Genomic DNA, 23,124 nt, shown 5'->3' on the forward strand with positions numbered 1-23,124 from the left:
AGACAAAGATTAGATTAGAAGTTAAATACAATACACATGTTATTGTTGGAGAAGACACAGGGGAAAGGTGACACCTTAAGGTGATTTCCCCTTGAGCTGGCTCTTCCAATTAAATTAATTAGCAATACACATACAATTTGTTGAAAGAAGACAATGGGCAGAAACAGATGTTTAGCATTGGGGGGTCTGATCTGCGGTCTGGTTTGACACCTCAGATGGGAGACAGTAAAGGAAATGTAGAGCTGGAAGTGACATGTCTCTTAGGCTCAACCAATGAAAATCATTTGCAAAGAACACCCTCCTTTTCAGTATAAAAAAGATTGGATCGATGACCCCTGGGTGCATTTCTTTCCTACCCATGAGAGAAGTGTACCTCCGGCCGGAGACAAATGTACCTCCGGCCGGAAAAAACCTTGTGCTTGACATCATTAAAAGTTGTATTAACCTGTGATTCCATTCCACTAGTCTTTCTTGGTTCACCAGACAAAAGAACACGGATTTTTCAGCTGGGATAGGCTTCAGCAGACCCCCGTGACCCTGCAAAGGATAAAAGCGGGTATAGATAATGGATGGATGGATGGTAGCAGGCAATCCTTCACTGTTTAATACAACACAAATACAGTAAACCTCTTTGTTTTGGGTTGTAACGACCACAGCCGGATGCCCCGCCCACTCTCTCTTATTTGTAGGGCCAGTGGCGCAATGGATAACGCGTCTGACTACGGATCAGAAGATTCTAGGTTCGACTCCTGGCTGGCTCGGTAGTTTTGTCTTCCCTAGCATGTTCTGGCATAGCCAACACTTATTTGAGATTATCCTGTCATATTGTCTATGAAGACAATGTCTGTTTCCCCCAAAAAATACGGAAAGTAAAAGACTTTGAATGCACACATTAAAGCCAGACGGACATAAGTTAAGAATAAAACAAATGAGATGCAAGAAACAGTTTCATTATTTTGCCATCAACATTGAATTTGGGTTAGAGTTATGCCTTCCCTCCATTTTATTCATTTGAGCTGTTACCGTTGTCATATTGCTACATACTCATTTTTATATATTTGTAAAGCTTGTTCACATATACATGTTTTCACTTTGGCCAGTCTCTGGGTTTGGATTGTCCCCGTTGATTTAGCTAAATATGTGAAATATTTAGCAAATCTTGGTAAATACTAGTTATTAGACACAATCCCAGGTCAAATTTAGGATATGTTGATGGCAGAAGAATGAACCTTTATTTTTAGCATCTCATTTGTTTTATTACACATTTTTGTTTTTGAGAGGATAACATGGTCGCTTAGTGGTTAGCACTGTTGCCTCACAGTGAGAAGGTGCCAAGTTTGACTCCGTGGCCCGGCAAGGGTCTTTCTGTGTGGAGTTAGTCTGTTTTCCCCGTGCTTGTGTGGGTTCTCTCCGGGTACTCCGGCTTCCTCTCAAAGTCCAACAACATGTGTAGTACGTTATCTAATGATTATAAATTGCCTGTTGGTGTGAGTGTGTCTGGTTGTCTGTTTATCTATGTGGCCCAGTGGTGGACTGGCAACCTGTCCTGGGTGTACCCTTGCCTGAAATTAGCTGGGATAGTGTTATGATTGATTATATAAAGAATAGTTTAAAATCAAACTGAATATGTAAACTGCATGTGCTGATTAACTAAATGTGTCTGTATTGAAACTAAGGTGCATTCTTCTGTCTTTTCACTGAAAGTACCATGCTGTAACAGGCACGAGATAAGAGAGGCCCCCAGCAATAAACTAAGGGGGGCCCCAAGCCACCCCTTTCTCAAGTGTAATAAAATGTGTTCTCAAGACAGAGACCGGCAGATCTGGCGGGACGATTGACCAAGCAGGCTGCAGGGGCTCTGCTCTGCCGATCTCCCTCATGAGGCCTACTTTAATTCTATCCCAGTCTTGTGTCTTTTTATTTACCTTTTCCAGCTCAATTAAAGAACCCGGGGTGATTGAATTTGATCACAACAATTTGGGGGCTCGTCCGGGATTGAGAAACAGGAAAGAGGTAATTATGAAAAAAAAAAAAAAACAGCTGGTTGCGGAAAAAGGCGAGGACACGGCCCGCGCGGCAAATTCAGGGTAAGCAGACCGTTTATCTGCATTGGATATACTCAAATCAAGACCGTGTCCAAAGTCTTAAGTAAACACCCAGCTGCTGAATTTAATAACTGCTAAATTTAAGGAATGATAACTGCTGAATTTAATAACTGCTAAATTTAAGGAATGATAACTGCTGAATTAAGAATTGCTAAATTTAAGGAATGACAACTGCTAAATTTAATGAAAAAAGGACAAAAAACTGGAATAGAAGTTAAGAGGAATATTTGTTAAGGGTTTAAGTCCCAGGATGTTATTAGAAAGGGTTTATTAACGGTTAGAGTCCGAGGATGTCGGGGTTAGGCCCTTTAGAGGGACAGGATTATGGGAGAATCCTGTTACCGTAGACATTCTGAAGTCTCGGGCGTGGCTGCCCCCCCGTGACACTGACGAGTGCACGGATTTTGCTGGGTTGGAATCCCGGGATTGAGACCACCCAAATTCTAAGAAGCTGCCAAAGAAACTTACAGTAAAAAGTTGATGGTATGCATGGAGGATGGAATAGGATTTTGGAAACTGTAGAGATGTTTTAAAATGCCCGAGAAACTTTAAATGTTGAGGGAATTTGGCTTCGTGAAGATACTGTAACATCTATGTTGACATGAAAAATAGAATAAATAGAGATGGTAATATTGTGGAATATATGTAAAAAATTAAGCAGTGGCTGCTCGCCTTGCTATGAGAGAGGAGGGGCTGTGATTATGTGTGTGTGCTGGGGTGTGTATGTGTAGATGTGTGTGTGAGAGACAGAGGGAGAGAGAGAGAGTGAGAGACAGAGATAGGGTGTAAGTGTGTGTGTGTGAGAGATAATGTGTGTGTGTGCCTTTGTGCATTGTACGTTATGTTCATGACATTTTGTGAACAGTTGAAATATATTCTGTCATTTTAAGAGAAAGAAAAGTATGATTTAATTGACTTCGTAGTTGGTTTTAAAATGGGGAAAAAGGTAAAAGAGAGATTTTGGAAGTTGCAGGTTCAAATGCAATGGTCGTAAAAGTCCTCTGTCAGATCATGACCTGCTTTGATCGTTAGCAGATTTTATGGTGCTTGGAGATGCAGAGAAGCAGAGATGCAGACTGTTGCTCCGATGGAAGGAGGAGGGGCTGTTTGGGTCTTTCGGCAGCACAGATAACCAGTAAAGCTTTAAAAAAGCTAGAGATTATGTTGATAATAATCTTATTTAGGGGTTGAATAGGTGACAAATTTTAGAATATATTTGGATATTATAAGATAAAATGTTAAGAAGTAAAGGTTTAAATTCATATGAGCCTCTCTCTGTTGACTTGGTTAAAATAATATGAACAATGAGCTTCTTTAAATGATACATTCTGTGTCTATAAAGGAGACTTTTTATCTGTTAAAAATACATGAGCTTCAGCTTCTCTGTTGACATTTTTTTAAGATAACATTAACAATGAGCTTCCTTAAATGATGCATTCTGTGTCTAATAAAGAAGACTTTTTTATTTGATGAGCTTCGAGAGAGGACTTTTTGGGAGTTTGTTTGTTTAGGTCAAGAACGTTTGTCTGTGTACTGGAGCGCTCCCCCTCAGCGAAATATGGTGAATTGGTTAGGGGCGGCTCACGTTCTTTAAGTTTCAAGTGAGGGCATAATAATACATAATAAAACGTCTTAGTTGATATAAAGGAGTTGATGAATACAGATTTTGGAACCTGTGATAGTGGGAGGATGTAATTCTGTCTGTAATTTGTATAGTTGAGGTTACCCTCATTTTTTGGGAAGTGGAAGTGCTTTTGCAAGTTTTATTTTATTTAGGAAAGGACCAGATTGAAATGATAAGTTACAGATATGCGTTAGAGGTTTTACAATGTTATTTAGGACTATACTACGGTTATTAATATTAGGACAGTCAGTGGATAATTTACTTTTACATTTTTGAACAGGGTTTGTCACTTTCTGTTTACTGTAACTGTTGTTGAGAGAGGAAAAATAAATATGAGTAGGGCTTGTCTATAATAGTTTGCTTTATGTTCTGATTCACACCATTATCCTTGTTTAATTACCGGTAGGTTGTTCAGGATAACTCAAGTTTCCTTTTATATTGTGTTTATTTTCATGTAATAACTTTTTATAAATAACCTGCGGTTAGGTCTTATTATATCTTTTAGTATAGTTTGGTAGATTTTATAAGATTATTTTCTATTGACAAGCATTAGTTAGTCCTCCATTAGTGAATCAAGGACCTTTAAATAAATTCGGATTAATATGAACGAGAAAGAAGCCTACGGACGCAAAAAAAAGTTTACTAGGGAATTTAAAGTCAGTGAAAATTGAAAAGCCACTAGGATAAGACAAGAGGGTCGGAAAAGATAACGAAGGAATGTAGGGGTACGGTACAGACCAGTCGTAAAAAGCAAAAAGACTCCCTTTTCTCCACTAAAACCATTGTCGTAAACATGTCGGGTGAAAAAAAAAAAAAAAAAAAAAAAAGGATGGGAAACTTTCAGCGCCAGGCGCAGGGTCGTGGCTGAGGTCAAGCCAAGAGATACTGTTAGTAAATCAGCATTAAACACACACAAATTTTATGAACCACCTTGAGCACCCAAACCCACATGCCATTCCACACACGAAGGATGGGTGGACAAAAGGGGGAGGCCCGGGGGTTTGGCGAGGGGGTTGCCATAGAGACCCAGGAAAAGACGCGCCCCACAAAGAGACAACAGGGGACTGGCTGCTTCGGAGAAAAAACAGACTTTACCATTCACATGCCCCCTCAGGATGAGGGTGAGACGCAAACCCTGAGACATTTTTTTCTCGTATCACCGCAAGCTCCTTGTGACCTGATGGGGACAGACCAACTGATCACTTGGGGGTGATGATTCAGTGTGGTCCGGATGGTTGGACGCTAACCTTTCTGGACGGAGGTACAAAACAATGCGTCGGTTATCCATCCAGCGGACAATGCATGTTATCTCCTCAGCCAGGTCTGGCTGCAGAAATACAGTATGTGGACTTTGTTTGAACCAGAAACATTGGTTACTCCTGGCCCGATATACGGTCTATCAACAGTGGCGCCCCTGAGTCGACACCTGGTGTCCTTACGCTTGTTCCCCCAATCCTTTACATATCACATTATTTTACGATACACCTAATGGTAACATGATGCCTTGCACTCACATTATGACACGACTAAGGTGGTATGAAATTATCAAAAGGCCTGCCCTCATGTATCATTGGCTTTGCGTCTAGGCCATCAGGCTAAAGATTTAAAGCCTCCAAAGCAAAATTATTATCACCACCCAATAGTTGTACGACATGGTGAAACAACTAGGTGTTAGGATTTAAAGTTTTTCTGTAACAGGATCATCAACAAGTGATCCTGTTTCAAAAGGGGGAGTAAGGTTGGTAATTATATGACGTGTAAACACGACCCTACATGTATACAGCATGTAGCTGTTAAAAGAAATTAATCAAAAGAAATTAAGAAAATGAAGCATCAAATATTTCGTACACACACGAAGGATATCATAGGGGAAAACCACACAAGTGCATGCAAAGAATCGTTTGTGACGATAAAGTCAGGGAAGACTTAGTGAAAACACCATTTGACAAAGCGATTAATTTGTTTGTAGACGGATACTGTTTTAGATACTGGAACAAAGGGTTGCAATTAGCATATGCGATAGTAAACGAGGAAGACGAAACATGGGTAACAGTAGATGCTAGAAGGAAAGTAGGAATTAGAATCAGAATCAGAATCAGATTTATTGGTCAAGTTTGAATATTGCCCAAGGAATTAGACTCCGGCTATTTCGCTTTCCACTCAGATTTAAAAGTAGCAACAGTAAATAACAAATGTACGGTAGATAAAAGTGTGGCACGTATTAAAATATATACGATTAAAAAAGTGAAAGGTGTAACAGTATAGAGGTAGACATGGTAAAGACAGCTCTTAATAAGAAATATAAATAGTAAGTGGCCTTGAGATGGGAAACGGAGATTGGAATGAGTAGAGTTAAACCTGAGACCACCTGATATATTGTACAAGCATTAGGGGAGTAGTTTTATTCTTTAAGGTAAAGAATACCAGAATGGGCAAACAGATGGCGATTAGATGAATTAAATTCAGTCCAGGAGATGGCACGAGTAATTTTTCTTTTTTGTAAAAGGTCAACATTTTTTAGATAGCTGGGATAAGTATTACAGTAAATAATAGTACAGGAATTTAGATGTTCTCTAAACAAAGGTTTATAAAGAATAAGAAGAGCAGAGCGTGGAAGCAGGCGTCTCGGTTTGAAAAGCAGACCGCATTTTTTGGATTCTTAGATATTTAGTTTTACAAAAGTGATCTATATGACGATTAGAGTCATCAATGAGGACTCCAAGGAACTTTGTAGAGTTTACTTTCTTTATTTCTTTATCATTTATTTGGATCTGAAAGGCCAGATTTTCCGTATTCTTTTGTTTCTTTATTAAAACTGAATGATATATAATTTGTTTTCTTAATATTAATAGAGGTTTTGTTCATTTTTGATCCAAATATCCACCTTAGAAAGCTCATTGTCAAGTAAATTTTGAATCACATGGCTGTTGTTATGTGATACAAGAAAGGTTGTTTCATTGAACATTCCAGGAAAACATGTCAGTGTTTAGCCCCGGAGGCAGATAATTTTCAACTTTATTCTGTACGAAGATATGTCTTTATGTAACATTCAATAGTGAACTACGGAGGAGCTTAACAAGAAGGAATATGTTTTTCAGTTATTGTAATAATTCATTTGATCATCAACCAGTATTTTGGGGCAAATATGCCATAGTTTCATGAGAGTGAATGGTTTTTACTTTTTGTTACGTAGAAATGTCACTTTTCTATAAAGGAAATGTTAATCGTGTGGACAATACTAAGTACCCCCCTCAACGCGTAAAGGATTTAACAGAGTAATTTGCATGTCTGGATTGTTGACGTGGGTGTACATACAGTGCCCAAAGGGAAAGAAATCAGTAATGTTCATGAATAAGCAATTATTGCTCCACACCTATCTGTAGGAAATTGTAGGATAATGTATTGAATCATCTGGAGTTGAGTATTGTGGAGTGGGTGACATCAGGAAGGCGTTTGGGAAACGCTGGATGGGACATGCGAATATGAAGACTAAATTGGCAAAAATCTGTGCACAGACCAAAATGACATGGGTGGACGCGGGCCACGGACTGACCCGTACGAACTACAGACTGGACAATTTTTTCTAGGGCCGCAGAATGCGCCCTACTTGAAGGAGACTGACGAATAACAATTTGGTCAGAAAGCTCACTTCTCCGAACTGCAAAGTTTGGTATCTGCTTACTCCAAACAGGTCGGAGACGGACGGACAGACACAGACCTCACAGACAGAATGGGTTCCCCTGTGAGTCATCAAGAGACAGTGGTCGGAGCCAAGGTGGACAGGACCCAGAACGGACCTCCCACGTCATCCGACTCCACAGGAAAGGTGACACGTGGTGTCACTGATCGCAGTGGGCAACACCGGACCCCCCCACGAAGATTAGGACCCCAGATCCGGCTGGATCTGGATCAGCAGCGTTTATAAAAGACCTTAGCTCTCAAGAAAGGGGCAGAATAATCCCCTGAGCAGGGTCCACCGGGTGATCAGAATAGTCGACCTCTGACTCCTGAAGAGGAACAATAAAGAAAAAGAAGTTACATAGGGTGATCTCTGATTAGAGATCAAAAGGGGGATATTGTTATGATTGATTATATAAAGAATAGTTTAAAATCAAACTGAATATGTAAACTGCATGTGCTGATTAACTAAATGTGTCTGTATTGAAACTAAGGTGCATTCTTCTGTCTTTTCACTGAAAGTACCATGCTGTAACAGGCACGAGATAAGAGAGGCCCCCAGCAATAAACTAAGGGGGGCCCCAAGCCACCCCTTTCTCAAGTGTAATAAAATGTGTTCTCAAGACAGAGACCGGCAGATCTGGCGGGACGATTGACCAAGCAGGCTGCAGGGGCTCTGCTCTGCCGATCTCCCTCATGAGGCCTACTTTAATTCTATCCCAGTCTTGTGTCTTTTTATTTACCTTTTCCAGCTCAATTAAAGAACCCGGGGTGATTGAATTTGATCACAACAATAGGCTTCAGCAGACCCCCGTGACCCTGCAAAGGATAAAAGCGGGTATAGATAATGGATGGATGGATGGTAGCAGGCACTCCTTCACTGTTTAATACAACACAAATACAGTAAACCTCTTTGTTTTGGGTTGGAACGACCACAGCCGGATGCCCCGCCCACTCTCTCTTATTTGTAGGGCCAGTGGCGCAATGGATAACGCGTCTGACTACGGATCAGAAGATTCTAGGTTCGACTCCTGGCTGGTTCGGTAGTTTTGTCTTCCCTAGCATGTTCTGGCATAGCCAACACTTATTTGAGATTATCCTGTCATATTGTCTATGAAAACAATGTCTGTTTCCCCCACAAAATACGGAAAGTAAAAGACTTTGAATGCACACATTAAAGCCAGCTAACATAAGTTAAGAATAAAACAAATGAGATATAAGAAACAGTTTCATTATTTTGCCATCAACATTGAATTTGGGTTAGAGTTATGCCTACCCTCCATTTTATTCATTTGAGCTGTTACCGTTGTCATATTGCTACATACTCATTTTTATATATTTGTAAAGCTTGTTCACATATAGCCTAAATGTTTTCACTTTGGGTAGTCTCTGGGTTTGGATTGTCCCAGTTGATTTAGCTAAATATGTGAAATATTTAGCAAATCTTGGTAAATACTAGTTATTAGACACAATCCCAGGTCAAATTTAGGATATGTTGATGGCAGAAGAATTAGCCTTTATTTCTAGCACCTCATTTGTTTTATTACACATTTTTGTTTTTGAGAGGATAACATGGTTGCTTAGTGGTTAGCACTGTTGCCTCACAGTGAGAAGGTGCCCAGTTTGACTCCGTGGCCCGGCAAGGGTCTTTCTGTGTGGAGTTAGTCTGTTTTCCCCGTGCTTGTGTGGGTTCTCTCCGGGTACTCCGGCTTCCTCTCAAAGTCCAACAACATGTGTAGTAGGTTATCTAGTGATTATAAATTGCCTGTTGGTGTGAGTGTGTCTGGTTGTCTGTTTATCTATGTGGCCCAGTGGTGGACTGGCAACCTGTCCTGGGTGTACCCTTGCCTGAAATTAGCTGGGATAGGCTTCAGCAGACCCCCGTGACCCTGCAAAGGATAAAAGCGGGTATAGATAATGGATGGATGGATGGTAGCAGGCAATCCTTCAGTGTTTAATACAACACAAATACAGTAAACCTCTTTGTTTTGGGTTGGAATGACCACAGCCCGATGCCCCGCCCACTCTCTCTTATTTGTAGGGCCAGTGGCGCAATGGATAACGCGTCTGACTACGGATCAGAAGATTCTAGGTTCGACTCCTGGCTGGCTCGGTAGTTTTGTCTTCCCTAGCATGTTCTGGCATAGCCAACACTTATTTGAGATTATCCTGTCATATTGTCTATGAAAACAATGTCTGTTTCCCCCACAAAATACGGAAAGTAAAAGACTTTGAATGCACACATTAAAGCCAGCTAACATAAGTTAAGAATAAAACAAATGAGATATAAGAAACAGTTTCATTATTTTGCCATCAACATTGAATTTGGGTTAGAGTTATGCCTACCCTCCATTTTATTCATTTGAGCTGTTACCGTTGTCATATTGCTACATACTCATTTTTATATATTTGTAAAGCTTGTTCACATATAGCCTAAATGTTTTCACTTTGGGTAGTCTCTGGGTTTGGATTGTCCCAGTTGATTTAGCTAAATATGTGAAATATTTAGCAAATCTTGGTAAATACTAGTTATTAGACACAATCCCAGGTCAAATTTAGGATATGTTGATGGCAGAAGAATTAGCCTTTATTTCTAGCACCTCATTTGTTTTATTACACATTTTTGTTTTTGAGAGGATAACATGGTTGCTTAGTGGTTAGCACTGTTGCCTCACAGTGAGAAGGTGCCCAGTTTGACTCCGTGGCCCGGCAAGGGTCTTTCTGTGTGGAGTTAGTCTGTTTTCCCCGTGCTTGTGTGGGTTCTCTCCGGGTACTCCGGCTTCCTCTCAAAGTCCAACAACATGTGTAGTAGGTTATCTAGTGATTATAAATTGCCTGTTGGTGTGAGTGTGTCTGGTTGTCTGTTTATCTATGTGGCCCAGTGGTGGACTGGCAACCTGTCCTGGGTGTACCCTTGCCTGAAATTAGCTGGGATAGGCTTCAGCAGACCCCCGTGACCCTGCAAAGGATAAAAGCGGGTATAGATAATGGATGGATGGATGGTAGCAGGCAATCCTTCAGTGTTTAATACAACACAAATACAGTAAACCTCTTTGTTTTGGGTTGGAATGACCACAGCCCGATGCCCCGCCCACTCTCTCTTATTTGTAGGGCCAGTGGCGCAATGGATAACGCGTCTGACTACGGATCAGAAGATTCTAGGTTCGACTCCTGGCTGGCTCGGTAGTTTTGTCTTCCCTAGCATGTTCTGGCATAGCCAACACTTATTTGAGATTATCCTGTCATATTGTCTATGAAAACAATGTCTGTTTCCCCCAAAAAATACGGAAAGTAAAAGACTTTGAATGCACACATTAAAGCCAGACGGACATAAGTTAAGAATAAAACAAATGAGATGCAAGAAACAGTTTCATTATTTTGCCATCAACATTGAATTTGGGTTAGAGTTATGCCTTCCCTCCATTTTATTCATTTGAGCTGTTACCGTTGTCATATTGCTACATACTCATTTTTATATATTTGTAAAGCTTGTTCACATATACATGTTTTCACTTTGGCCAGTCTCTGGGTTTGGATTGTCCCCGTTGATTTAGCTAAATATGTGAAATATTTAGCAAATCTTGGTAAATACTAGTTATTAGACACAATCCCAGGTCAAATTTAGGATATGTTGATGGCAGAAGAATGAACCTTTATTTTTAGCATCTCATTTGTTTTATTACACATTTTTGTTTTTGAGAGGATAACATGGTCGCTTAGTGGTTAGCACTGTTGCCTCACAGTGAGAAGGTGCCAAGTTTGACTCCGTGGCCCGGCATGGGGTCTTTCTGTGTGGAGTTAGTCTGCTTTCCCCGTGCTTGTGTGGGTTCTCTCCGGGTACTCCGGCTTCCTCTCAAAGTCCAACAACATGTGTAGTAGGTTATCTAATGATTATAAATTGCCTGTTGGTGTGAGTGTGTCTGGTTGTCTGTTTATCTATGTGGCCCAGTGGTGGACTGGCAACCTGTCCTGGGTGTACCCTTGCCTGAAATTAGCTGGGATAGGCTTCAGCAGACCCCCGTGACCCTGCAAAGGATAAAAGCGGGTATAGATAATGGATGGATGGATGGTAGCAGGCACTCCTTCACTGTTTAATACAACACAAATACAGTAAACCTCTTTGTTTTGGGTTGTAACGACCACAGCCGGATGCCCCGCCCACTCTCTCTTATTTGTAGGGCCAGTGGCGCAATGGATAACGCGTCTGACTACGGATCAGAAGATTCTAGGTTCGACTCCTGGCTGGCTCGGTAGTTTTGTCTTCCCTAGCATGTTCTGGCATAGCCAACACTTATTTGAGATTATCCTGTCATATTGTCTATGAAAACAATGTCTGTTTCCCCCACAAAATACGGAAAGTAAAAGACTTTGAATGCACACATTAAAGCCAGCTAACATAAGTTAAGAATAAAACAAATGAGATATAAGAAACAGTTTCATTATTTTGCCATCAACATTGAATTTGGGTTAGAGTTATGCCTACCCTCCATTTTATTCATTTGAGCTGTTACCGTTGTCATATTGCTACATACTCATTTTTATATATTTGTAAAGCTTGTTCACATATAGCCTAAATGTTTTCACTTTGGGTAGTCTCTGGGTTTGGATTGTCCCAGTTGATTTAGCTAAATATGTGAAATATTTAGCAAATCTTGGTAAATACTAGTTATTAGACACAATCCCAGGTCAAATTTAGGATATGTTGATGGCAGAAGAATTAGCCTTTATTTCTAGCACCTCATTTGTTTTATTACACATTTTTGTTTTTGAGAGGATAACATGGTTGCTTAGTGGTTAGCACTGTTGCCTCACAGTGAGAAGGTGCCCAGTTTGACTCCGTGGCCCGGCAAGGGTCTTTCTGTGTGGAGTTAGTCTGTTTTCCCCGTGCTTGTGTGGGTTCTCTCCGGGTACTCCGGCTTCCTCTCAAAGTCCAACATGTGTAGTAGGTTATCTGATGATTATAAATTGCCTGTTGGTGTGAGTGTGTCTGGTTGTCTGTTTATCTATGTGGCCCAGTGGTGGACCGGCAACCTGTCCAGGGTGTACCCTTGCCTGAAATTAGCTGGGATAGGCTTCAGCAGACCCCCGTGACCCTGCAAAGGATAAAAGCGGGTATAGATAATGGATGGATGGATGGTAGCAGGCACTCCTTCACTGTTTAATACAACACAAATACAGTAAACCTCTTTGTTTTGGGTTGTAACGACCACAGCCGGATGCCCCGCCCACTCTCTCTTATTTGTAGGGCCAGTGGCGCAATGGCTGTTATCACAACAGCACTGTAGCCTGCCTCCGCAGCATGCGCTGCATGCAAAATCACCCTTGTGTCAGCCTCTTCTTGATTTGTCTTTAGGTCTGCAACTTTTTACCACTGATCTTTAGTGATGTGCAAGCAACTTTCTCCACTGGCGACATACAGCTCCTTGTTGTTCAGCTTCTGTCTCAGCTTTGGTGTTTTGAACTCAGCCACTAAGAACATAATAAGATTTGCTTTGTTGGTCGAGCTGCTGAGGAACCTTCTCCATTGCTGGATCCGGTGACCTGGTGCAATGTTACGGAACTGTGGTGCTGTGCTTCCTGTGGTGCCACCCCGTTTCTCCCTCTCAGCATTTTTGATAGAATCCTCCCGATAAACATCAAAGACAATATCAATTATCTGACTACTGGCTCCCTCATGTAAGATCAGAGTAAGGACACAGTGTGCAAGTTGAGAGAATGTCTTCTCATTGCCCTGAATCTTCTGTACCAAACTCATCCCATCGATGACTGTAGCAGATGGCACAGGGATGGTCCCTGCCTGCATGACTTGCTTCTCCAGCTCCCTGGCCAGAACAGCTTTGCTCGTCTTCTTCAGTGTTCCATCTCCATTGGCAAGTGACCATGGCAATGGCCCTAGAGGGTGGGAAAGGACATCAGCCATCTTAAGATGGCGGCTCTCTGCTGCCAGGACCATGAGGCCGAAGAGCTTTCTGTCAGCCTGCAAAACAACTTTTCTTCGATTGCTTGTAGATGGCTTCTTCCGAATGTCAGTAAAAGTCTTAAGTTTATTCTTGCTCATCTTGTCATAGAACTGGGCCTTTGGTTTTTGTTCTACAAGTCGATCCCGCTTGAAGGTCTCGTACAGTATGCTTCTGTGCCAATTGTATGGGCATCAAGAAGGTCCCTTGCTACATCTGGAGGGGCGAGGGTACCTGTTGCTAAGCTGACAAACTCACTTTGATTTGGGTAAAAAGGGTCCGTCCAGTCATCTTCGACCAGCTTCACAATGGACTGTACATCTGCTTCATCTCTGTGGATTCTGGGCCTCTGTAGGTCTGGGTGGCTGATATGAGACTGGCCATTTCCCACCATAGCTCGGAGCTGCTTGAGGAACTTGCTGCGGTACTCGGATGTTAGGTAGTACCTCTCCACGGCAGCTCGTTTCAGGCTGAAGCCCTTTGTGCCACCTGCTGTCTGGGTATCCTTATTGACCGTTTCCTCGATGGTTTGATCAACAGGGATCCGGCCGAAAGGATTCTGGCTACCAAGTTGGACACTGAAGCCACCCTGCATGAACTGGTGGTGCACCTCTGGATGATCAATGGGCAGACGTGTCATTGTGGAGTAGTAATATGGGAGGAAACGTGAGTAATTCAGCCTGTCATAAGCAAAGCACCATGGGATCATAGCGCGGATTGAGGCTAGGTGCAGCATCCAATCCCCTTCTCTTGAAGCACGGAGCAAGCCTAGCAAGATCTCAACTATGTCGAGGTAAGACATCCAAAAAGCTGCCAATGGTTCACCATTCCTGAGGGAATCAAGATACTCTTGGAACAACTCTAGGATGTGATTGCAGGATGGATCATCCATGAGCTCTGTGAAGGATGCCTGTGACACTTCATCATGAAAAGTGGAGATGCTTCCAAGGGCTTCTTCCAGACATTGAATCTCTGCTCTGTGGTTGTCTTGGATCCATGGGAAGAATCCCTTCCAGGATGACCTTGTGAAGTCTGACAGCACGGTTGTACTTGCGCCCTTCCATTACAGCAGTGATAGATCCTTCTGCAATCACTCCGGTCTCCACACACAAGTCACGCAGGCCAGCATCCTGAAACCTCTTCCCCAAGATTGATAACAGGTTGCAGATGGTATGGAAAGCTCCCATTCTCAGTATAATGTTCTGGAACTCTGGAACTTGCTTCCAAGTGATTTCTGCTGCCTTGGCGTAGAGTGCTTGGTCAAAGACACAAATAATCTTCTCCAAATAAATAAAATCTCAGAAAATGTGCAATCTATTTTTTTCTTTGTTTTGAGGTTGGTAATAAACTGGGAAGGTTTCATAGTGATATCTGTATTATATATTGTTTACCCTATTCAGCTGAAATCCAGTCAAGCCTTCTGCCTAAAACAACATGCATACACATGAATGAGTATATCTTAAAAAGTATAAGGGCTACAGGCATAAATCTGGTACCTGCTGAAAGGTGGGGCCTGGGGGGTGTCAAATATGGTCCACAAATTAATGTTTATATTATTCAATTACTCTGCTGTGGAAAGAAACACAACAGAAAACTTACATTTTGATTTCCGCCTATGAAGTTTTTCTGAAAAGAAGGCTGGAACAGCCTCACATTTCATCTGGGAAACCTAAAATACCATTATTTCAGTTCTCCAATATCTGAGGAACATATTAGATTGATTTAGGCAGTCTGAGTAGTCAACAAGTAGTCAACAAGACCCATAATACCAAACAAGCACCATACGCTGCTCTCGTATTTCCGCTATAGGGGTCCATATATTAAATGCATGATAACCACCAATAAGCTGCCAGTCTGCAAGGGCTATCATGCCAAACTGTCAACTAGGGATGTGTAGCAACTCAAAAAAAACATATTAGAAATTGCCCACCTGTTTGATTGCAATTGGTCAATTTTGGGCTCTTGGCTCATGGCCTAGTAGCACAAGCCCTATTGTGTCTGATGCGCTGGATTTTGTCCACAAACTTGGCAATCTGTACCATCTATCTGGGAAATATAAAACAATATTTAAGTAGGTTGCCCAGTCAGAAGCAGGGAGTTTCAGAACTCTGCGGCCCCTCTGCCCCACACGATGGCTCATGAGGGTGGTAGCTATCCAGGCAGTTGTAGACCAATACGAAAAGATTTTGGTCAGTCTTGAGGAAATGGCATCTGGCTCCTCTGACACTAGCATAACTGCAAGAGGGCTTCTGAAGAGGTTTCAGAAGGGGCAGGTTTTGCTTAGCCTGATTATGGCCCTTGAAGTTCTAAAAGAACTTGAATGTCCCAACCGCTCCCTTCAGAGCAAGACAGTGAGTGTCTCAGGGGTGCTGGCGGCTGTTGATTGTGTGAAAAACACAATTCGGGTGAAGAGATGTGATGAAAAATTTCATCAGATATACACCCAAGCCTGTGACATGATCCAGGAGTTGGACATTGAGACTATTCAGACTCCTCATATCCGGAGACCCCCAAAGTGTTTCACAGGAAATGCACCGGCATTTAGGCCCACTTCCCCTGAGGAGTTCTACAGGATAGAATTATTTAAAATGCTGGATGTAGTGGAGATCCAGTTGACAAGGCGCTTTGACCAAAGCAGCTTTGAAACACTCAGCCTACTGGAAAAAGTGTTAATAACTGGAAAGGTGGAGGATGTGGATGTGGTCAGTTCGTACCCAGAACTAAACCGCCATTCGTTGGAGGTACAGCTGGCCATGTTCAAACTTCTATGAGGTGCCGTGAGGGACATAATTCTGAATTAGTGTTCATAAACACATATGAAATCCAAAACCTTTTATACACACAGGTGAAATGCTCTTACACATACAACTGGAAATGTTCATAAACACATATGAAATCCAAAACCTTTTACACACTATACTGAAAACCTCTCACACTCACTTGGGAAATCTCTCATACACACAGGTGAAATGCTCTTATACATACAACTGGAAATGTATCCACTCACATATACAACTGAAATGTGCTGACAGATACTACTGAAACGCTCTTACACAAACTAGTGAAATCCTTTCATACTCACTAGTGAAATCCTTTCATACTCACTAGTGAAATCCTTTCATACTCACTAGTGAAATCCTTTCATACACACTAGGGAAATCCTCTTATACACACTACTGAAAATCCTCTCGTACACACTACTGAAAATTTCAGTAGAAACGGAAGTCATTTCAGTAGAAACGGACGTCATTTTTTAGTAGAAACGGAAGTGAGTTGATTAGCGCGATTTTTCTTTTTTTTTCTTTTCTTTTTTGCATTTGAATTCCTGAAAGCTTGGGACAACCAAACTGTTGTGGAACGCATCAGGGAGGGATTTGGTGACCACATTCCAAAAGATGTCAGGTATAGCCAATTTCTTGTTGAAATATCCCCACAGTCCATTCCTGCAGTGACGCAACAAAATATGAAAGCAGAATTATTACGAACGTAGTAAAAGTACTTTTTTGTAACATGTACATCATTAATTGACAATGTTCTTTGTAGCTTTCAGTTCATGATGGCTTGTGGCAATAAATTGGTGTTGCCTAAGCTCCAACAGGGTCAAGAGCTGAATGGGATACTAATCCATAAAGTCTATAAAACGAAAACGCTATATGTACGGCCATCAAAAACCCTTTTAGTAAGTTTTTTTTCCTTCATGATACTTATTTTTAATATTTTTGTTTTATTCATATTTCAACATGTATATTAAGAATACTTGTTTTCTTTTTAAGAATGACTCGGAGGAAGAATATGAACACAATCAGACAGCACCAACCACCAATAGCAGTGAGGAGGATTGCGATGAAGTTCCGCAAATCCAAAGTCAATGCACTACAAGCCCTGCTGCTCCATTAAGCAGTCTTTCGAAAAATGAAGATGGCAACCCTGGAACTTGCAGCAATGATGAGGATACCACTAGTATAAAAAGCCAGGAAGTAGACCAGGGTGATTGCCTTCCTGGCACAAGTGGTCAAACTGTTGACAGCCTTGCCACCAGTAGTCATGATGACTACTCTTCATATCTAACACTGGTTTCAATGATTCCTGATGAGTCTTCAGATGACGATGACTTAAACCAGGCTATCATTGCCAGTTTGGAGACTCCAGTGTGAGTAGTGTACACAGAATGTGAGATTATGAGATCACTATTAGATTATTGTTCATCCATATGAACTGTTTTATTTCTAGATCTCTATTATCTATCTAGTTTTTTATGAACAATAATTTTACAAGACATCAGTTATGTGTTTGTATGATATCAGTTCTTAAGTCACATTATTGTCTCTTATAATTATTTTTCTCTTTTGTAGTACAAAACATGTTCCTATTAAAGAGATACTGCTGGAACTTTCAAGCAAGATTAACACGCAGCAGTGCAAATTCAATGTCAAGCGCTCTGCTGTCTGGGATGGAGCTGTGCGGGGATTCCGAAGGGTATCTTACAGCCCCAACTCAATGATCTGGGTGAAATTTTCTGACGACATGGGGAAAAATGAAGAAGGAGTGGATTTAGGTGGGCCAAAACGGGAATTCCTGAGGCTGCTGATGGAGACCATTGCTGTGTCCCCCATGTTCGAAGGAAAAGAAAACAGCAAGAACCTGGCTTTAAACAGCACTGGTAGTAGTAATAATAATAATAATAATAATAATAACTAGAAAATTTCATGAAATTTTGATATGGGCATGCCCTACGGCCCATTCGACCCCTCTCGCTGCTTTGGTTTAGGGCTGTAGTGGTTGTGTTCGGGGTGGTTCTATGTCAGTTTGAGGTGTTTACAGTTGTATTGCATTCATTCCTGTGCTCCCAATAGTTATTAAAAGCGTGCGCTTTTTGGCGTCTAGCCCCCCCCACGGTGACACTTTTGACTGAAAAAAGTAATGCCCATCGAGGCAACATGGAGACGCATCTAACGATGTATGCCATGCATGGGTGCACGTTGCGGTTCAGGCTACATTAATGGATAGGTTTTTGTTTCACCGTGGTAAAAAAAACCCATCCGAATGAATGGGGCCATTTGGCCTGGATTTTGACATAAAATTTCCTTAAATAACAGCTTCATGAAATTTGAATATGTTGAAGTCCACAGCGTGCCGAGTCGGGGAACATTTGTAGGATGTCTCTATGATAATCTGTTGCCTAGCAACAAGCCTCCAAAGTCAAACGGAAATAAAGAAAAAAATGAAAGGTCATTATCGCAAAAAGTGTAATAATTGGCATAATGAGCTTGTACGGTCCGTTAGTGCCAATCGGGCCGAGTGTTTGAAAGTTTGAACGATGTCTCTACGATAAAGTCTGGCCGAGCAATAAACGTTCAAATTTTTGCCTTTTTTTTTGCTTTTTGGCATCTAGCGTTGCCACGGTAACACTTTTTACTGAGAAAAGTAATGTCCATCGAGGAACGATGGAGACGCATCTAACGGTGTATGCCATGCATGGGTGCACGTTCCGGTTCAGGCTATTTTAACGTATAGGGTTTTTTTTCACCATGGTAAAAAACTTCATCCGAATGAATGGGGCCATTTGGCCTGGATTTTGACATAAAATTTCCTTAAATCCCAGCTTCATGAAATTTGAATATGTTGAAGTCCACAGCGTGCCGAGTCGGGAAACATTTGTACGATGTCTCTACGATAACCTGCTGCCCAGCAACAAGCGTCCAAAGTCAAACTGATAAAAAAAAAAAAAAGAAAGGTCAATATCGCAAAAACTGTAATAATTGGCATAATGAGGTTGTACAGTCTGTTTGTGCCAATCGGGCCGAGTGTTTGAAAGTTTGAACGATGTCTCTACGATAAAGTTCGGCCGAGCAATAAGCGTTCGAATTTTCGCCTTTTTTTTTGCTTTTTGGCACCTAGCGTTGCCACGGTAACCCCTATTACTGAGAAAAGTAATGTCCATCGAGGCACGATGGAGACGCATCCAACGATGTATGCCGTGCATGGGTGCACGTTGCGGTTCGGGCCGTATTAACGGACGAAGAAATGTGCGGAATAATAATAATAAGGAAGAAAAGGGAAACCTTTTCTGTATACCATTATATCGCCTTCATTTTCATGTTTTTCCTCATTTTTTCGGGCGTGTTTAATCTTTTGGGGATTTTCTTTTTCCACATCAGAGCGGGGTCATTCTGTACACCCGCTGGTGTGACGTGAGACTTTTGCGACTTTAGCTTGTTAGCAAAATGCTAGCAAAATTGCCCTTTGGGCCATTCTGGACGATTGTAATATGGTCATGCCACTACTTGGCATGCCCATAATAATGATAATAATGTTTTTTTATCTTTCTGTCTCTCTCGCCACATTTGTTTATTTATTTATATATATTCCTAAATTGTTGGCATATCCATATTCATCATCCTTTTATTCCTGTATTTTGCAGCATTAAGAGAAGATTGGTACTTCACAGTTGGCAGAGCCATAGCAGTGAGCTTGGTACATGGTGGTCCACCACCAAACTTCTTCTCTCCGACACTATTTTCTCTTCTGGTCGATGGTTCAGCCAATCCTGTCCTTGAAGAAATAGCTGACAATGAATTGCAAGAGAAAGTGAAAAAGGTAATATTTTTTTTTATTTTTTCTTTATTTTCAATTTAGCAGAACCTGTAAAAAAATAAGCTTTTGCTTTCAATGGATCAATGTATAAATTGATAAGATTTTTTTCTTAATGATCACATTTAAGAAATGTGTATAGGTAAAAAAAAGAACTTTGCTTTGAAATGTAAGGGGACTTTAGGCGTTTGCTATTTGTAGAGACCTGGGGCCTCATTTATAAAGCTTGCGTGTGCACAAAACAGGGCTTGAAAGATGCGCACGCCACCTTCTACACAAAGGATGGGATTTAAAAAAAAAACCTAACAGGAAAATGTGCGTATCTTTACGCAAACTTTGATCCTAGTGCACGAACATTTTGAAGATATGGGGATCTGGCGACGCAGACGGTGAGGTGGTGAAATGAAGCCAGATTCATGTCATACTTTTAATGTCATCACATATCAGACTTATAATATAATAGCGCTGATCGTGTCCCTCTGTGTTTGAAGCACAGCGTCAGTCAGGACACGGCCACTTCCAGCTGCGCCATGCGCTTGAATCGCTCTGGTGCTGCTGGTGCTGCAGCCACGGTGCAGGACACGCCGGGAACCTCCTCGTCACCCACCACTTCCAACTGTAGAGTGACTGAGGACATAACAAGTAAGTGCCGGGCCACTCTCCTCTTGGCCTCCACCTTCAAATCACGCTGCTTCTTTTTTATTTCTGCCACAGATCTGTCCGTGGCACTCACGGCGTTTACAGCAGCAACGACGTTGTCAATGTTAGTGATGCCACTACTGTGACCACCAAATAATGTGGTTTTCCTGGCTTCCACCTGATCCACAACATCTCGTTCTCGGTTTCCGTGAAATTTAGTGGCACGGTGGCTCGACACGTCTCATTCATCCTGACACGGAGCAGAAACAGAATGCAGGCAAGCGCTGCGCATGATCAGCAGGCTCATTCATATGCAAATACAGTCATCAAGTAGTTTGCATTGCCCATTCTTGGTAAAAAAGTGGGTGTGTAGAGGGCGGGGTATGAGGCGAATTCACATGTGCAACCTTCAATCTCTGCAATCTCTTATAAATGAGGCCCCAGGGGCTTCCAAGTATGTATGTTTCACCTGCATTTGGAGTATTCTGAAGTATTTCACTCACTGTCCTATTCAGGTCTTGATTCGACAGGACTGAAAATCCTAATGGCTCAACCCTAAGAGTCTGTCTGTGTCTATATAAAGTCCTCCGACTGATTCCAAAGCACAAAGCAATTCTCCGCCATGTCATCCCAATAGATAAACAGTGATAAATCTGTTCGGCAGATATGGCATATCTGGGCCGACCTGGATGACCTGTCAAGGTTGTGGGGGGTGCAAAATTATTAGTGGCATCAGGGGATTCCTGCCTAGCTTCATGTTCAAACAGCAAATAACGAAAGCAGCTGTACAATGATTCTAGTAGGTTGCTGACTTCCCTATTGTTGGGATAATATCTACACAACTGAGCAAGAAATGATGATAGAGTTCGTGTATAATCATCAAGCTGCCTGTAAAGTCTCTCCTGGATGAAATCATTGTACTCATGTCTTTGCAGAGACTCAATACATTGTAGCGCACTAATGAAAAAACTTTCCACCTCTTCTTCATTGCCCTTGAATTTAGAGATTGTTAATGAAAATAGAAAAAGAACGAGGGTAAAACGAACATGCATTGTTGTAGCAATGAACCACCGCTACCAGCTGGATGTCTCCGTCCGTCGCTAACGGGATGCTCTGACGCGGCTGCCGGGATGGGAACAGTGACGTGAGGCTCATCCAGCACATCTGTACTCGCAGTCACCGGGGGGGGGCTGTAGCCCCGCAGTTCTAACACCTGACAGGGTCCTTATAGTCTCGGCTGAAGCCAATATATTATTCAATAAAGATGTTGCTTCAGTCAGAGTTGTTGGCTGCTGAGAAGACATTGCTATATCAATCAGTCAAAATAACTGCCAGTAAAAAAACAAAAAAAATCGCGCTAAACAACTCACTTCCGTTTCTACTAAAAAATGACGTCCGTTTCTACTGAAATGACTTCCGTTTCTACTGAAATTTTCAGTAGTATAAGAGGATTTTCAGTAGTGTGTATAAGAGGATTTTCAGTAGTGTGTATAAGAGGATTTCACTAGTGAGTATGAAAGGATTTCACTAGTGTGTATGAAAGGATTTCACTAGTGAGTATGAAAGGATTTCACTAGTTTGTGTAAGAGCGTTTCAGTAGTATCTGTGAGCACATTTCAGTTGTATATGTGAGTGGATACATTTCCAGTTGTATGTGTAAGAGCATTTCACCTGTGTGTATAAAAGGTTTTGGATTTCATATGTGTTTATGAACACTAATTCAGAATTATGTCCCTCACGGCACCTCATAAAATGGCATGCAGTGTCAAAAAGCACAGTTGTATTTTTTATTCTCAGAGTAATCAATCACTGTGCAATAATAATAATGATAATAATAATAACCACAATCATATGCTGCAACAATGCACCTTTCGATAACCATGTCTACCTCACACGCCTGCACCTTTAACTTTTTTTAAATTGTATATATCTTAATAAGAGCTGTATACCGTAGATTCTCCACTAGTGGTTGCCAGTTTTAGATATAGGTATTTATTTGAAATGTAATAAATGTTGTCTAATAAATATGGATTTAATGTGCTGTTGCAGCTCATAATTGCCATCCTTCAGACATTATTCCATCTATTTCAAATGCTGATCGAAGCAGAGGAACAAATTGTCATTAAGATATCCTTGAAGAGTTAAATGGACATAACCCTGTAATATGGACATATATAAAAGAGGCAATTTGTGGCTCTTATTTTTTTCCTTTCCACGTCAGTCCATGTTTTCCATGTAACACCACGTGACGTCACACCACTGCACAAGCAGAACAGCCCGCACCATCCAGGCCTCTAAACACCCATCAAAAGTATGCACGGTCTGCCACATGCACAACATGCAGAGAAAAATTACAAGAAATCTTGCAACCACTAGTGTCAGAATCTACGGTATAGTGAAAGCAAACACCAGACTACAGAATCATAAATGCATGGGAGTGAATGTGCATGCGTTCATATTTGCAGCTCATAAGAATTAGAATCAGAATCAGGTTTATTTGGCTCCAAGTCATTGGAGCGTTGACATTTTT

General features: G+C 41.4%; 5 non-coding genes across 5 annotated transcripts; all 5 read left to right on the plus strand.

Annotated features, from left to right (window-relative positions):
- The first annotated feature begins 688 nt into the window (after positions 1-688).
- Positions 689-761, plus strand: trnar-acg (transfer RNA arginine (anticodon ACG)). Its single transcript has one exon. It is a non-coding gene; the product is annotated as a tRNA-Arg (tRNA).
- A 7,616-nt stretch (positions 762-8,377) lies between these two features.
- Positions 8,378-8,450, plus strand: trnar-acg (transfer RNA arginine (anticodon ACG)). Its single transcript has one exon. It is a non-coding gene; the product is annotated as a tRNA-Arg (tRNA).
- A 997-nt stretch (positions 8,451-9,447) lies between these two features.
- On the plus strand, positions 9,448-9,520 carry trnar-acg (transfer RNA arginine (anticodon ACG)). The gene has a single exon. It is a non-coding gene; the product is annotated as a tRNA-Arg (tRNA).
- A 997-nt stretch (positions 9,521-10,517) lies between these two features.
- trnar-acg (transfer RNA arginine (anticodon ACG)) lies at positions 10,518-10,590 on the plus strand. The gene has a single exon. It is a non-coding gene; the product is annotated as a tRNA-Arg (tRNA).
- A 994-nt stretch (positions 10,591-11,584) lies between these two features.
- On the plus strand, positions 11,585-11,657 carry trnar-acg (transfer RNA arginine (anticodon ACG)). Its single transcript has one exon. It is a non-coding gene; the product is annotated as a tRNA-Arg (tRNA).
- Positions 11,658-23,124: the final 11,467 nt, after the last annotated feature.

This window comes from Cololabis saira, chromosome 5 (assembly GCF_033807715.1).
Source record: "Cololabis saira isolate AMF1-May2022 chromosome 5, fColSai1.1, whole genome shotgun sequence".
NCBI classification, from domain to species: domain Eukaryota; kingdom Metazoa; phylum Chordata; class Actinopteri; order Beloniformes; family Belonidae; genus Cololabis; species Cololabis saira.